This window comes from Hoplias malabaricus, chromosome X2, assembly GCF_029633855.1.
Source record: "Hoplias malabaricus isolate fHopMal1 chromosome X2, fHopMal1.hap1, whole genome shotgun sequence".
NCBI lineage: Eukaryota > Metazoa > Chordata > Actinopteri > Characiformes > Erythrinidae > Hoplias > Hoplias malabaricus.
The window spans coordinates 54,103,389-54,116,134 of NC_089819.1; the positions used below are offsets into that span (position 1 = coordinate 54,103,389).

Sequence of the window (12,746 nt, forward strand, 5' to 3'; positions counted from 1 at the left end):
CACTGGTTATTTTGTATTTCTGTTTTTCAGGCACAGATTTATCTCACTGCCTTCTGTCAGCATCTGCAGCACCTTTTTCTACCAAATAAAAAGAGAATCCTTCTGATCTTCATCTTGATTGTTCTGGGCATGGTGTCTGGAGCAGGTATTGGATGCTTTGAGACTGGTTATGGGGTGCTTGTTGGCGGACTGATCGGAGCATTAGCTGGGTGCATTGTTCACCTCTATCTTCAAAGTGAACAAACCCCAGCAGGTGTGTTGTCTACTGTGGAAGAAAACTACATCAGCCCCTGAACTAACAGCACATCTGACTGGTCTGAACCTACAAACCTGTAACATGTAAAACATTTTTATTTTAAATAACCAAACCAACAAAAGAAGAACTCCCATGAAGAACCAAACACGGAGAAGCAGTGTTTAGTAACTCCTCTGCTCCTCAATCAAACCGAGTTGACTTACAACAGCCCTGATTTCAGACACGTTTAAATCCAGGCTGAAAATATACTGTCGGAGCAGCTTTCAGCTCAGCTTTAAAATACTCTTCACTTTTTATTCTCTAATGACTCTTCAATTCTTTAATTTCTTATATATTTTAAAGCCTTTTGTTTTATAATGCTAATTTTAATTGCAACAATTAGGAAAGGACAGCACGGTGGTGCAGCAGGTAGTGTCTCTGTCACAACTCCAGGGACCTGTCTGTGAGGAGTGTGGTGTGTTCTCCCTGTGTCTGTGTGGGTTTCCTCCGGATGACTGTCTGTGATGAGTGTGGTGTGTTCTCTCTGTGTCTGTGTGGGTTTCCTCCGGGTGACTGTCTGTGATGAGTGTGGTGTGTTCTCTCTGTGTCTGCGTGGGTTTCCTCCGGGTTACTGTCTGTGAGGAGTGTGGTGTGTTCTCCTTGTGTCTGTGTGGGTTTTTTCTGGGTGACTGTCTTTGAGGAGTGTGGTGTGTTCTCTCTGTGTCTGCGTGGGTTTCCTCCGGGTGACTGTCTGTGAGGAGTGTGGTGTGTTCTCTCTGTGTCTGCGTGGGTTTCCTCCGGGTGACTGTCTGTGAGGAGTGTGGTGTGTTCTCTCTGTGTCTGCGTGGGTTTCCTCCGGGTGACTGTCTGTGAGGAGTGTGGTGTGTTCTCTTTGTGTCTGTTTAAGTTTCCTCCTGCGGTTACAGACAATGAATGAGTATCAGGAATGTTCTAGTGCTTTTATTTTTTTATGTAAGAATCATTCGAATTATGTTTATATTGCATTATTATTTGCCTCATATGGTTATATATTTTTAATACTTATTTTTAATTAATGTTTTTTACTGTCTCTCTTCTCTCTGTAAAGCATTCTGAAATGCCTTTGTTTGTGACAGATGCTCTATAAATAAACTTGCCTTGACTTACTGCTCTTTGTCGTTAACTGTGTTCTTTTCTAATGCTAATCATTTGTATTTCCATCTGATTTTTCTTCTGTCTTCAACACACACACACACACACACACACACACACACACACATACACACACATACACACACACACATACACACACACACAGGACCCCCAGGGTCAAGAAAATAATCTTTGCAAAATGCAGAGAGACACAGACCCACTTTATTTCATGTCCTCTAAAACCTTTTTAAAGACTCTAAAAGACTCAAACATCCCAAAGTTCTTACATGGAAAACAGGTTGTATTTGGGCACAACTGTTTGAAATTAATTCCATTTAGACAATCAAACCGGGTGGGATTAATTTACATGTGTTTAAAGTCATTTTTGTTTTATATGAATTTATGTAGAACCAAGGTATCCACATACTATGTTTGTAGTTGGTTATTAATTATGTAGAAAATGGTTTTCTTAATGATATTACTTTGTGCTAACATCTAATCTTTTACATTGCAAAAGTATGATTCAAAATCTTGGAGATTCATTCAAAGGAGATGGTCTTCAAGCCTTTGTCTTGTCCAGGGTCATAAATTCTATGTGATGCCACTCACAAGGTACAGGAAACAGCCAATCAATTATCCAATTCTCCCTCATTGAGGACGAATCAGGTATTCGGGGTGGGTTCATTAAAAACTCTGATAAAAGCCAGTCACACGCTACACTTTGACTTCACTCTTTTAACACTTGTTACGCTGCGCTGTGTATGTGTGTTTTCTCTCTCTCTCTCACTATCTCTGTAAATTTATAGGTTCTGCAATCTGTTGCAGTCCATGTTTGTTCACCCGTCTAGAGTTCATTCCAGTCTCCAGTTCGTGTATTTGTGCGTCGTTCTGAGTCCGGTCCACCATCTAGTCCATGTGTTGTGTCTGTCACCATTTCGTCTACGTCATCTCAGCGGGAGTCATAAATACGTCTGTGTACGCTGCTAGAGATTTGCTAGAGACTAGCTTTGTTTTGTGCTCTGTGATTTGTGTAGTGTATATATTGAATTGTGTTTACCTGGTTTTTCTGAAGAACGTCTCTCTCCGGCTTTCAGCAGACAATGCTTCTCTGATAGGGTAGTCAGAGTGCTTTCCTGCTCTGCAGACGTCTCTGCAGGCGCAGGCTCCCTCATGGCCCTCTTCAACAGTCTTGGGCCTCTTGTGGTGCAGAGAGAACAGATTTTTCTATTTTAATTTTTATCCAGATAGAAACTACAGATTAAGAAAAGCTACAGTTTAACTCTAGAGAAATTTCAACGCCACACCCAGTGTATAAAGGCAACCTTAGACCTCTGACCCTAAAAAGGACACAACGCCTCTGGACTAGCAACGATGAAGAAGGCTGCACGCACCCTCAGAAGAGACCTGCATGGGCGTGTCTCTCTCTCACAAGGCAGCACATCAGCGATGACGGATAATCCCCACAGAGACATTCACAACGCCACCAGCTCCGACGGAGGGGTCGAAGTGTCTGAACGGGGAGAGAAAAGGAACGCCCGCGGCTGCAATCTACAAGGCCCACGTCTGCAGTTCTCCAGGAAGTCGTGCCGGAAAGCACCGTCAGCGACATGCTCCCTGTCCATATCCGGATACGTAAGGTTACATTGTCTCATTTCTCTCATGGCTCAGGGTTGGAGCTGAAAGTTTGCTGGGATAAACAATAGCCTTTCTTAGAACTTAGTGTAATAACTATCATAGAGAAGTTCCCTCATATATTAATCTCCCTGTTCCCTCATGTATCACGATAATCCATTTAATTTAATTAATATAAATCTATAATCAATATTTTATTTTACAGTTAATAAACCACTTGTGTGATAAAACCAATCCTTGGTTATTTGTTTGTGTGTGCACCTTTCTTGTATGGAATTATAACTTCTAGTTCAGATTCAATTTCAGAGTCAAGAACCCACGGCAGGTCAATGATCATAATTCATTAATAATAGTTAATTCTAGCTAATTCTGCTGTATAATATGTGAAGATGGCCTTGTCTAAGCTAAAATTAAGACAGGTAAGGACACTACATATTATTTAATGGCTCTCAAACATGGAGATTAGCAGAATGAATTAAATAATTAATTATGAATAAAATAATAATTAATTATCATTGACTCTGCTATCTAGTGCTTATGCCACTGCAACGTGTGCATAACTATTTCCACTACACCCACAACTCTAAAATTGTGTGTGTTTTATAAGGTAAAGATTCAATTTCAGAGTCAAGAACCCACGGCAGGTCAATGATCATAATTCATTAATAATAGTTAATTCTAGCTAATTCTGCTGTATAATAGATGGCCTTCTTGTCTAAGCTAAAATTAAGACAGGTAAAGACACTACATATTATTTAATGGCTCTCAAACATGGAGATTAGCAGAATTAATTAAAAAATTAATTATGAATAAAATAATAATTAATTATCATTGACTCTGCTATCTAGTGCTTCTGCCACTGCAACGTGTGCATAACTATTTCCACTACACCCACAACTCTAAAATTGTGTGTGTTTTATAAGGTAAAGTATTAAACATTAAATCGTTAAACCTGATTCAGTAATGTGTAGTTCCACATGAAAGTGATATTGTGTTTAGCTCATAATAGGCCTTTTCAGGCTTTTACTTTCTGTTTGTTTTCTGCTGGTGAGTGAGAAAGTGAAAGTAGAAGTAAAAGAAACACAATAAGATCAGACGAGAATCTCCAAGATCCAGATTCTGGACCATGGCTCAAGGTTTGTGAATGTCCTCCAGGTTTTAAAGACTGCTGTGAATATGTGTGTGTTCTGATACAGACTTGTTTGGTTATTGTTCATAAAACAAGTCAAAACACTGATATTTTCAGCACTAACTAATGCATTGACCTTGTTTTCTGAGGCTCATCTGTATGTAGAGGAACTTGCAGCTCAGTCACTAAACTCACTGTTCGGTTTAGATTCACAGGGTTAACTTACTGATGTGGAGCTAAATCAGAGTTTGTCTGAGGTAACTAGGTGTTGAATAATGAAGGGTGTAAAGAGATCTTTCGTTCAGCCACAAGAAAGAAAAGCCACAGCAAGACATTTTACAGATACATGCATGGCATCATTTGTCATGTATCTGTATATATCACAATAAAGGGTTAAAGAGTTGTAACCCCAAAGGTGACTTTGCATTTGTTGTCTTAAAAAATCACCTGAGAGCAGTCATTGGCGATGGATTATTTAACAATCACGTATTTACATACAACCACTGCATGTTCATCGACTGGATTGAGGCAAAAATAAATAAATAAATAAACAAACAAAAACACAGGAAGTACATTTATTTGGACACATATTTGAGTCCAGTTTTAACTCAGCATTGGAGATTGTTAAAAGAGTGCATCATTGCTTTCTCTGAGGAAGCTGCAGAATGTTATACGACACATTTCTGTTGCCTCTGAGGCGGATTCTAAAGAGGTACATCCTGTACTCTCGGTTTATGATTGCTGCCTCTGAAGAAGCTGCAGAATAACACAATGCTCCACTGACAGAGGCTAAGACACAGTGGAATAACACATGCTCCGCTGCCTGTGAAGAAGCAGGTGCACAGACAAAGTTGTTTCTGGAAAATTAAAATTAAATTAAAACAAAAGTCTGCACTTTGAGGCCATTTTCAGAATTTAATTTCAACTCCCATGGGTCCCTTCACAATATTTTGTGACTCAGGATTACATTTCAGTGTCGAGTGGTGTAATTCTATCGAGAGCAGATTCAGTCCTGTGCAGACTTCTGATGTAAGAGATTCTAGAAAACACCTACAATTGTTTATTTATGTGATTTCAATAAAATATTGCAGTAGGGTTCAAGCCTCCTGTGGAGAAGCCTTGTGTCCTTTATTAGGCAGGTCACATGAAATGTTGGATGAAATTTAAATGTCAAAAATGTAATATTTTTTAAAAAACAGGCCATTGCCCATGACTCTATTTTGTTTTAAATACGTCTAATGAAGAGAATGAATATCTGGGACCCACATTATGACTGTCTCCCCATTACTGAAATATCAGAGACACGTGAGACAGATGCTTTGTAGCTGATGGCAGTCCAGCAACGCAAGGCTCGTCTGGTCTGTTCTTGATGCTGTTGCCTCTCTGCCTTCATCTTAGGACTTTGAAATGAGCTGTGATTATTTACCCTCTTCTCTAATCTGCCCCTGTGTGTTGTCTGTCTCCTGAATCAAGAGAGATGAAGTACTTCATGACGGCACACGGGCAAACCTTCACTTCTCACCTTACGTTTTTGGAGCGTCTCAGTAATCATCTTCGTCTCCGTGAAGTGTATTCTCTGGATGAGAGCGACATTGTTATTTCTTTTGTTGCAATTGTGTCTCGGGCCGGAACAGACATTGAAGCTGCTCTTCAGGCAATGCCACAAAGTGAGGACATTCTCAGGGAGCTGTAGTTGTTGAGTCCTGAATAAACATACCCATTTTATTTGTAGTTTCCTTAAAGGACAATCAGTTGATTTCTCCAGTAATTCTATGTAGTTCTCTTTATGAGCTGATATACAGACACCTAGTGGCCTGGATGTACCAGAGATTCTGTACTAAAGCTGATTAAAGCCACTGATCATTTGCAGCTTAAAACTTGATCTAATATTGAGTGGCAGCTTATAAATACATTGTCATTTCATTTCATCTCACCTCATTTCTCTCTCTCTCTCTCTCTCTCTCTCTCTCTCTCTCTCTCTCTCTCTCTCTCTCTTTTAGCAACTAAGCCTGTTGTTCTAGTGGTGCTCCACCACACTTTTGATCCAGGTTTCATAACAGTAGACAGCAGACTGAGTGTAAACAGGGAGAATGTGTTCACTGTGGACGGTGTGTTCCATGAAGACAGAGGTCTGCTGAGATGCCGGCGCAATGATGAGGCTCTGAGGGCTGTCATTGATTATCTGACAGCTAAAGGAGCATCGTCCACTTCACAGGAAGGTGTCAGACCTGTTAAGGTGTGTTCAGGCTTGTAATTCAGTTCCTTGTTCCAGATCAAACAAGCAAATTATAATGTTCAAATGTTTCCCCTGGGAATGTGAAACTAGTGTAAACCTTTAAACCCAGTGTTGTATCTGAGGGAACATTTACACTGTGTATCTCTGGTGAACAACACTGTACCATATTTCACTTCAGTTTCTAGTACAATCTTCAAAATAAAAGTGCTGAAATGCTCTTGATGCCATAGAAGAACCACTTTTTGGTTCCATAAAGAACCAGGTTTGTTTAAGAGATGTGTTCTTTACAATTTTTTAATGTATCAGTAAAAGTGGTTCTTTATGGAACCAAAAGTGGTTCTTCTGTAGCTTCGCTCAAATTACCTTTTGTAGCACCTTTATTTTTAAGAGTGTGTGTTTAAATAAAGCTGTAGATTCCCCAAACATCAGACAGCACTAAGTGGAGTGTACATTTCCCAGATACATGGATCTGTCTTTATACCTCTGTTTTGTGTATTGTTGTTTTTCTCTCGTTTTTTGTCTCACTGTTAATTTTGTCTTTTTTTCTTTTTCACAGATTTCTCTCACTGACATCTGGCAGCGCCTTCCTCTATCAATAAAAAAGAAGGTCTATGTGATCCTCTGGGCTTTTTTGGGCGGGGTATTTGGAGCAGTCATTGGATATGTTGGGTCTTTGTTCGGGATGTTTGCTCTCGGAGCGACTGGAGGATTGGCAGGGTACATTTTTCACTTCTATCTTCAATGGAAATAAACCCCAGCAGGTGTGTTGTCCACTGTGGAAGAAAACTACAACAGCCCCTGAACTAACAGCACATCTGATTGGTCTGAACCTAAAAATATTTTTACTTTAATTCACCAAACCCACAAAAGAACTCCTATGAAGAACCAAACATGGAGAAGCAGTGTTTAGTAACTCCTCTGCTCCTCAATCGAAACCGAGTTGAGTTACAACAGCCCTGATTTCAGACACGTTTAAATCCAGGCTGAAAAACATACTATTACAGCTCAGCTTTAAAATACTCTTCACTTTTTACTCTCTAATGATCTTCAGTTCTTTAATTTCTTACATATTTTACTGCCTTTTTTTATTGCACTATTTTTAATTGCAACAATCAGAACCATTTTGTTGGTATAAGATATCAAGAATATTCTAATGCTTTTATTTTTTATGTAAGAATCATTTTAATCAGATTTTATTCACATTTATTTTCTTTATATGACTGTTAGATTTTTAATTCATATTGTTAATTAATGTTTTTACTGTCTCTTTTCTCTGTAAAGCACTTTGAATTGCCATTGTGTATGAAAAATGCTCTATAAATAAACTTGCCTTGACTTTCTGCCCTTTGTCGTTAACTGTGTTCTTTTCTAATGTTAATCATTCGTATTTCCATCTGATTTTTCTTCTGTCCTCAACATACACACACACATGTTCCTTTTTATTGGGAGGGTCCATAGAATCCCAAGTTCATGTGACCCACAACTCTAAAATGCGTGTGATTTATAAGGTAAAGTAAATCATTAAACCTGATTCAGTAATGTGTAGTTCCACATGAAAGTGATTTAGATTCACGAGGTTAAATTTACTGAAGTGGAGCTAAATCAGAGTTTGTCTGAGGTAACTAGGTGCTGAATAATGAAGGGTGTAGAGAGAAATGTTATGACTGGGTGAGTGTGTGACACTGTCCACAGGTGTGAATGTGTAATGTAATGTACCTTTAAGGAAAAAAACTGGTCTTTTAAACAATGTTGTACAAACTGGATTCCAAAAAAGTTGGGACACCAAACAAATTGTGAATAAAAACTGAATGCAATGATGTGGAGGCGCCAACATCTAATATTTTATTCAGAATAGAACACAAATCACAGATCAAATGTTTAAACTGAGAGAATGTATCATTTTAAGGGAAAAATATGTTGTTTCAAAATTTCATGGCGTCAACAAATCCCAAAAAAGTTGGGATGAGGCCATTTTTTACCACTGTGTGTCATCCCCCCTTCTTCTTACAACACTCAACAGACGTCTGGGGACAGAGGAGACCAGTTTCTCAAGTTTAGAAATAGGAATGCTCTCTCATTCATGTCTAATACAGGCCTCTAACTGTTCATGAGCATCCAGTAGAGTTTTACGGCCTTGACCCTTACGCACACTAATTGTTCCAGATTCTCTGAATCTTTTGATGATGTTATGCACGGTTGATGATGATAATTTAAAAGTCTTTGCTATTTTACGCTGGGTAACACCATTCTGGTATCGCTGCACTATCTTTCTGCGCAACAATGGTGGAATTGGTGATCCTCTTACCATCTTGGCTTCAGAGAGACACCGACACTCTGAGAAGCTCTTTTTACCCAATCATGTTGTCAATTGACCTAATTAGTGTTAATTGGTCTTCCAGCCATTCGTTATATGCTCAATTTCCTTTTTCCAGCCACTTATTGCTACTTGTCCCAACTTTTTTGGGATTTGTTGACACTGAGATTTTGAATCAACATATTTTTACTTTAAAATGTTACATTTACTCAGATTAAACTTTTGATCTGTCGTCTATGTTCTATTACGAATAAAATATTGACATTTGCCATCTCCACATCATTGCATTCAGTGTTTATTCACAATTTGTTTAATGTCCCAACTTTTTTGGAATCCGGTTTGTATGTTGATTTTTGTATGCTTGGTTTTAATGTAACTTTATTCTTTCATGATTTATTTACAAGTTTCTGACCACTTATAAAATGTGTTCAAAGTGCTGCCATTGTGTTGGATTGTCAATGCAACCCTCTTCTCCCACTCTTCACACACTGTTAGCAACACCGCAGGAGAAATGCTAGCACAGGCTTCCAGTATCCATACTGGCCCACCCTATTGTTTTTCTTTTTTTTCTTGTGAAATTCCCAATAAGTTTGAAGTGTCACATGACCCTCTTCCCATTAAAAAAACAAAATTTGGATCCAAAATGGCCGACTTCGAAATGGCTACCATGGTCACCACCCATCTTGAAAAGTTTCCCCCCTCCCATATACTAATGTGCCACAAACAGGAAGTTAAAATCACCAACCATTCCCATTTTATTAAGGTGTATCCATATAAATGGCCCACACTGTAGTTAGTAATATAATGAACACAGTTGCAGTAATGCAGCAGTCATGATTTGCTGTGGGATATTTGCACTGATGAACTGACCCTCAGACCAAAGACCACAGCACCTACGTCTCACAGTACACTACGGCCTTTTGTATGTATAATGCAGTAGCTTTATTTTTGTGAGTTAGGGTTCTGATTATGGAGAGTGAAACATGCAGACAGACATTTCTCTGTACAGCAGCAAACAAAAGAGGTGGGGGGGGGGGGTGTTTACCACCCTATAACCCTTCGTTATGATGTAACACAACATATGCAACTGTAAACGTTCTTATTGCAGTTCTTTCCTGTGGCTGCACACCTTCCACACCTTTAGACCCTTCATTGTTTGGCAGATGAGGTTTAATGCTGTAAAACATTTAATAGAACAAGGTCAAACCTTGCTTTGGAAATTGCAGCTTCACGTCTGATCTTATTGTGTCTTTTACTTCCACTTTCACTTTCTCACTCACCAGCAGAAAACAAGCGGAAAGCAAAAACTGAAAATGAGTCCTGAACTGATGGATTTTCACTTTCATGTGGAACGACATATTTCTGAATCAGGTTTAATGATCTAATGTTTAAATAAATAAATACTTTACATAATAAAACACACCTTTTTAATGTTGAGTGTTTTCACATTCTGACATTTAAAGATTTTAAATGCTCTAATATTAAACGTAAAGCGGAAATAGACCTATGCTTCTTCAGATAAGAGCACAAGACCTACACCCAAAAGTATCTACACACCCCTCTTTAATGAGTGAATTCAGCTAATTCTGAGAGAGGTATTTGATTCTGTGTGCTGCTCTCTCTCCCCAGCTTTTGGCTAGAACTCCAGTATATATGATTCTTTACCCTACCAAATACAGTGAATATGAAGCTTGGTTTACATTTGCACATTCAAGGAACTGAGAGAGAAAAGACTGATAGTTTCCTGTCAGGTGACTAACACTGGTTTGTTTGCACTGAGCATAGGACTTTGAAGAACTCCTGAAACTCAGAAGCTTGAAAGATGCATCAGAACTGGAATCACCTGGTGAAGGGACACTCCAACCTTCAGAAACAAAGCAGCCTTGTCCTTAAAGGAAGTAAGGCAAGGCAAGTTTATTTATAGAGCTCCTTTCGTACACAATGGCAATTCACATTGCTTTACAGCACAATACAGAAAGATTACAGTAGAATTTAAAAGGTAAAAGAAAATAAAAACAATTATTAATTAATTAATTAATTATCTGTAACCCTTATCCACCGGAGCACCCGGAGGAAACCCACGCAGACACAGGGAGAACACACCACACTCCTCACAGACAGTCACCCGGAGGAAACCCAAGCAGACACAGGGAGAACACATCATCTCAGACAGTCACCTGGAGCAGGAATCAAACCCACAACGTCCAGGCCCCTGGAGCTGTGTGACTGCGACACTACCTGCTGCGCCACAGTGCCACCCCTAAAAACAATTAGAAAGTATAAAATAGAATATTAAAAATGATTAAAACAATTTAAAACAATTAAAAATCAGAGTATTAAAAATTGACAGTTATTAAAATGGTGCTAAGTGCAGCGCTACTCAAAGGCACAGGAGAACAGAAGGTCTTTAGTCTAGATTTGAAGATAATATTCAGGGCAAATGTGACGTCTTCCGGGAGTCTGTTCCAGGTGCAGGGAGCATAGTGACTGAAAGCTGCCTCCCCCTGTGTGGTTCTGACCCGGGGCACCACTAGCTGACCAGTCCCGAGTGAGGGAACAGAGTGCAACCTGTGGATGCACAGGAGACCACCATCCACTGGCAAGAATACGGAATGGAATACGAAGTGTGCCCGGTAGGAGGATTGGTTTTGGCTCGACTAAAGTAACATTTCATCCGTCTAGTTCCAGTCACACTTCCAGTTCTGTTGTGTTTGTGTTTTTCACAACGTTGGCATATCATTCATCAGCATTCTCATATAGAAGTGTAAAGTTTTCTCTACCAACTGCTCATTTCTCCCAAAGTTCTTGGGGAAAACAGTGGCACTGGTCAGACCCAGATCCATCAACATGCCTCAAGGTTTGTGAATCTTTTCTTCATCCAGAAGTTGTTCTGTTAAACAGCAGCTCAGCTCATTTCAGCTTCGACTAATGGCTTTGTTTACATTAGATTTGCACAGAGGCTTTATGCTGGGTTTGTCGTGAATAAGGATTAGTTCTGAATGGTCTGTCTGGGTGAATTAAAAGCTGAAAAAAATTAATTATCGCCTCTGGCTCTAGTTGTGAATTACTCTCTGTCCTTAAATGAGTTCAGGTTTAAACAACTGCATTTGAGTTTGAAATAGAGCAGAAGGGTTGATACTGCCTCTATCCAAAGAAGACAGTAGCCAACAAAACAAAACAGAGCTGATGTCCTTTAAACCAAGAAGGGACCAATAATAATGCTCCAAATTACTTACAGTCAATCTACATTAACTTATATTAACAAAATTAATTAAGGACAAATTTGTCTTCTGTAGAATCGCAGTCTTTGGATGAATACACCCTTAAGTGCCGTTTAACAAGTGTCAGACAGAGATAAGGAGAGAGAGGAAGCGCTGGCGAGGAGCAGAGTGACAGTCACGAGGGAGGTTCACTTTCTAAGCTTTTTCAGAGAAGCATGAATGATTTCTGGGAAGTCGTAATGACACACATCTGCATTCTTGGTTGATTTGTATGTCGTGGAATCAACGTAGCTCTGAACAAATATCAACTTAATTATCTTTACTGTTAAGATGTGGCTGGGTAAAAAAGGGGTTAAAATGTTCACAAGGCAAAAGACACTTTGTAGCTATTGGATTGAAGAATGTCGTCCATCTGTTGCTCAGCATACTTTGTTAGCCCTCGTTCACCCTGTTCTTCAATGTTCAGGGCCCCTACAGATCAGGTGTGTGTTAGTGTGTGTTGTGCAGGTGTAGAGTGGATCAGACACAGCAGTGCTGCTGGAGTTTTTAAACCCCTCAGTGTCTGAACTGAGAACAGTCCACCGACCAAAAACATCCAGCCGACAGCGTCCTGTGTCACTGATGAAGGACTAGAGGACGAGCGACACACACTGTGCAGCGGACAGATGAGCTACTGTCTCTGACTCTACATCTACAAGGTGGACCAACGAGGGAGGAGTGTCTCACAGAGTGGACAGAGAGTGGACACAGGGTTTAAAAACTCCAGCAGCACTGCTGTGTCTTATTCATTTATACAAGTGCAAGACTTAAATATGGGCTGTGTATTATACTCATTGGGTGCCGAAGTA

At 39.5% G+C, this 12,746-nt stretch overlaps 1 long non-coding RNA gene across 1 annotated transcript; it reads left to right on the plus strand.

Annotated features, from left to right (window-relative positions):
* The first annotated feature begins 4,057 nt into the window (after positions 1-4,057).
* On the plus strand, positions 4,058-7,578 carry LOC136676193 (uncharacterized). The gene is made up of 4 exons (XR_010796255.1): positions 4,058-4,134; positions 5,601-5,794; positions 6,128-6,363; positions 6,920-7,578. It is a non-coding gene; the product is annotated as an uncharacterized lncRNA (long non-coding RNA).
* Positions 7,579-12,746: the final 5,168 nt, after the last annotated feature.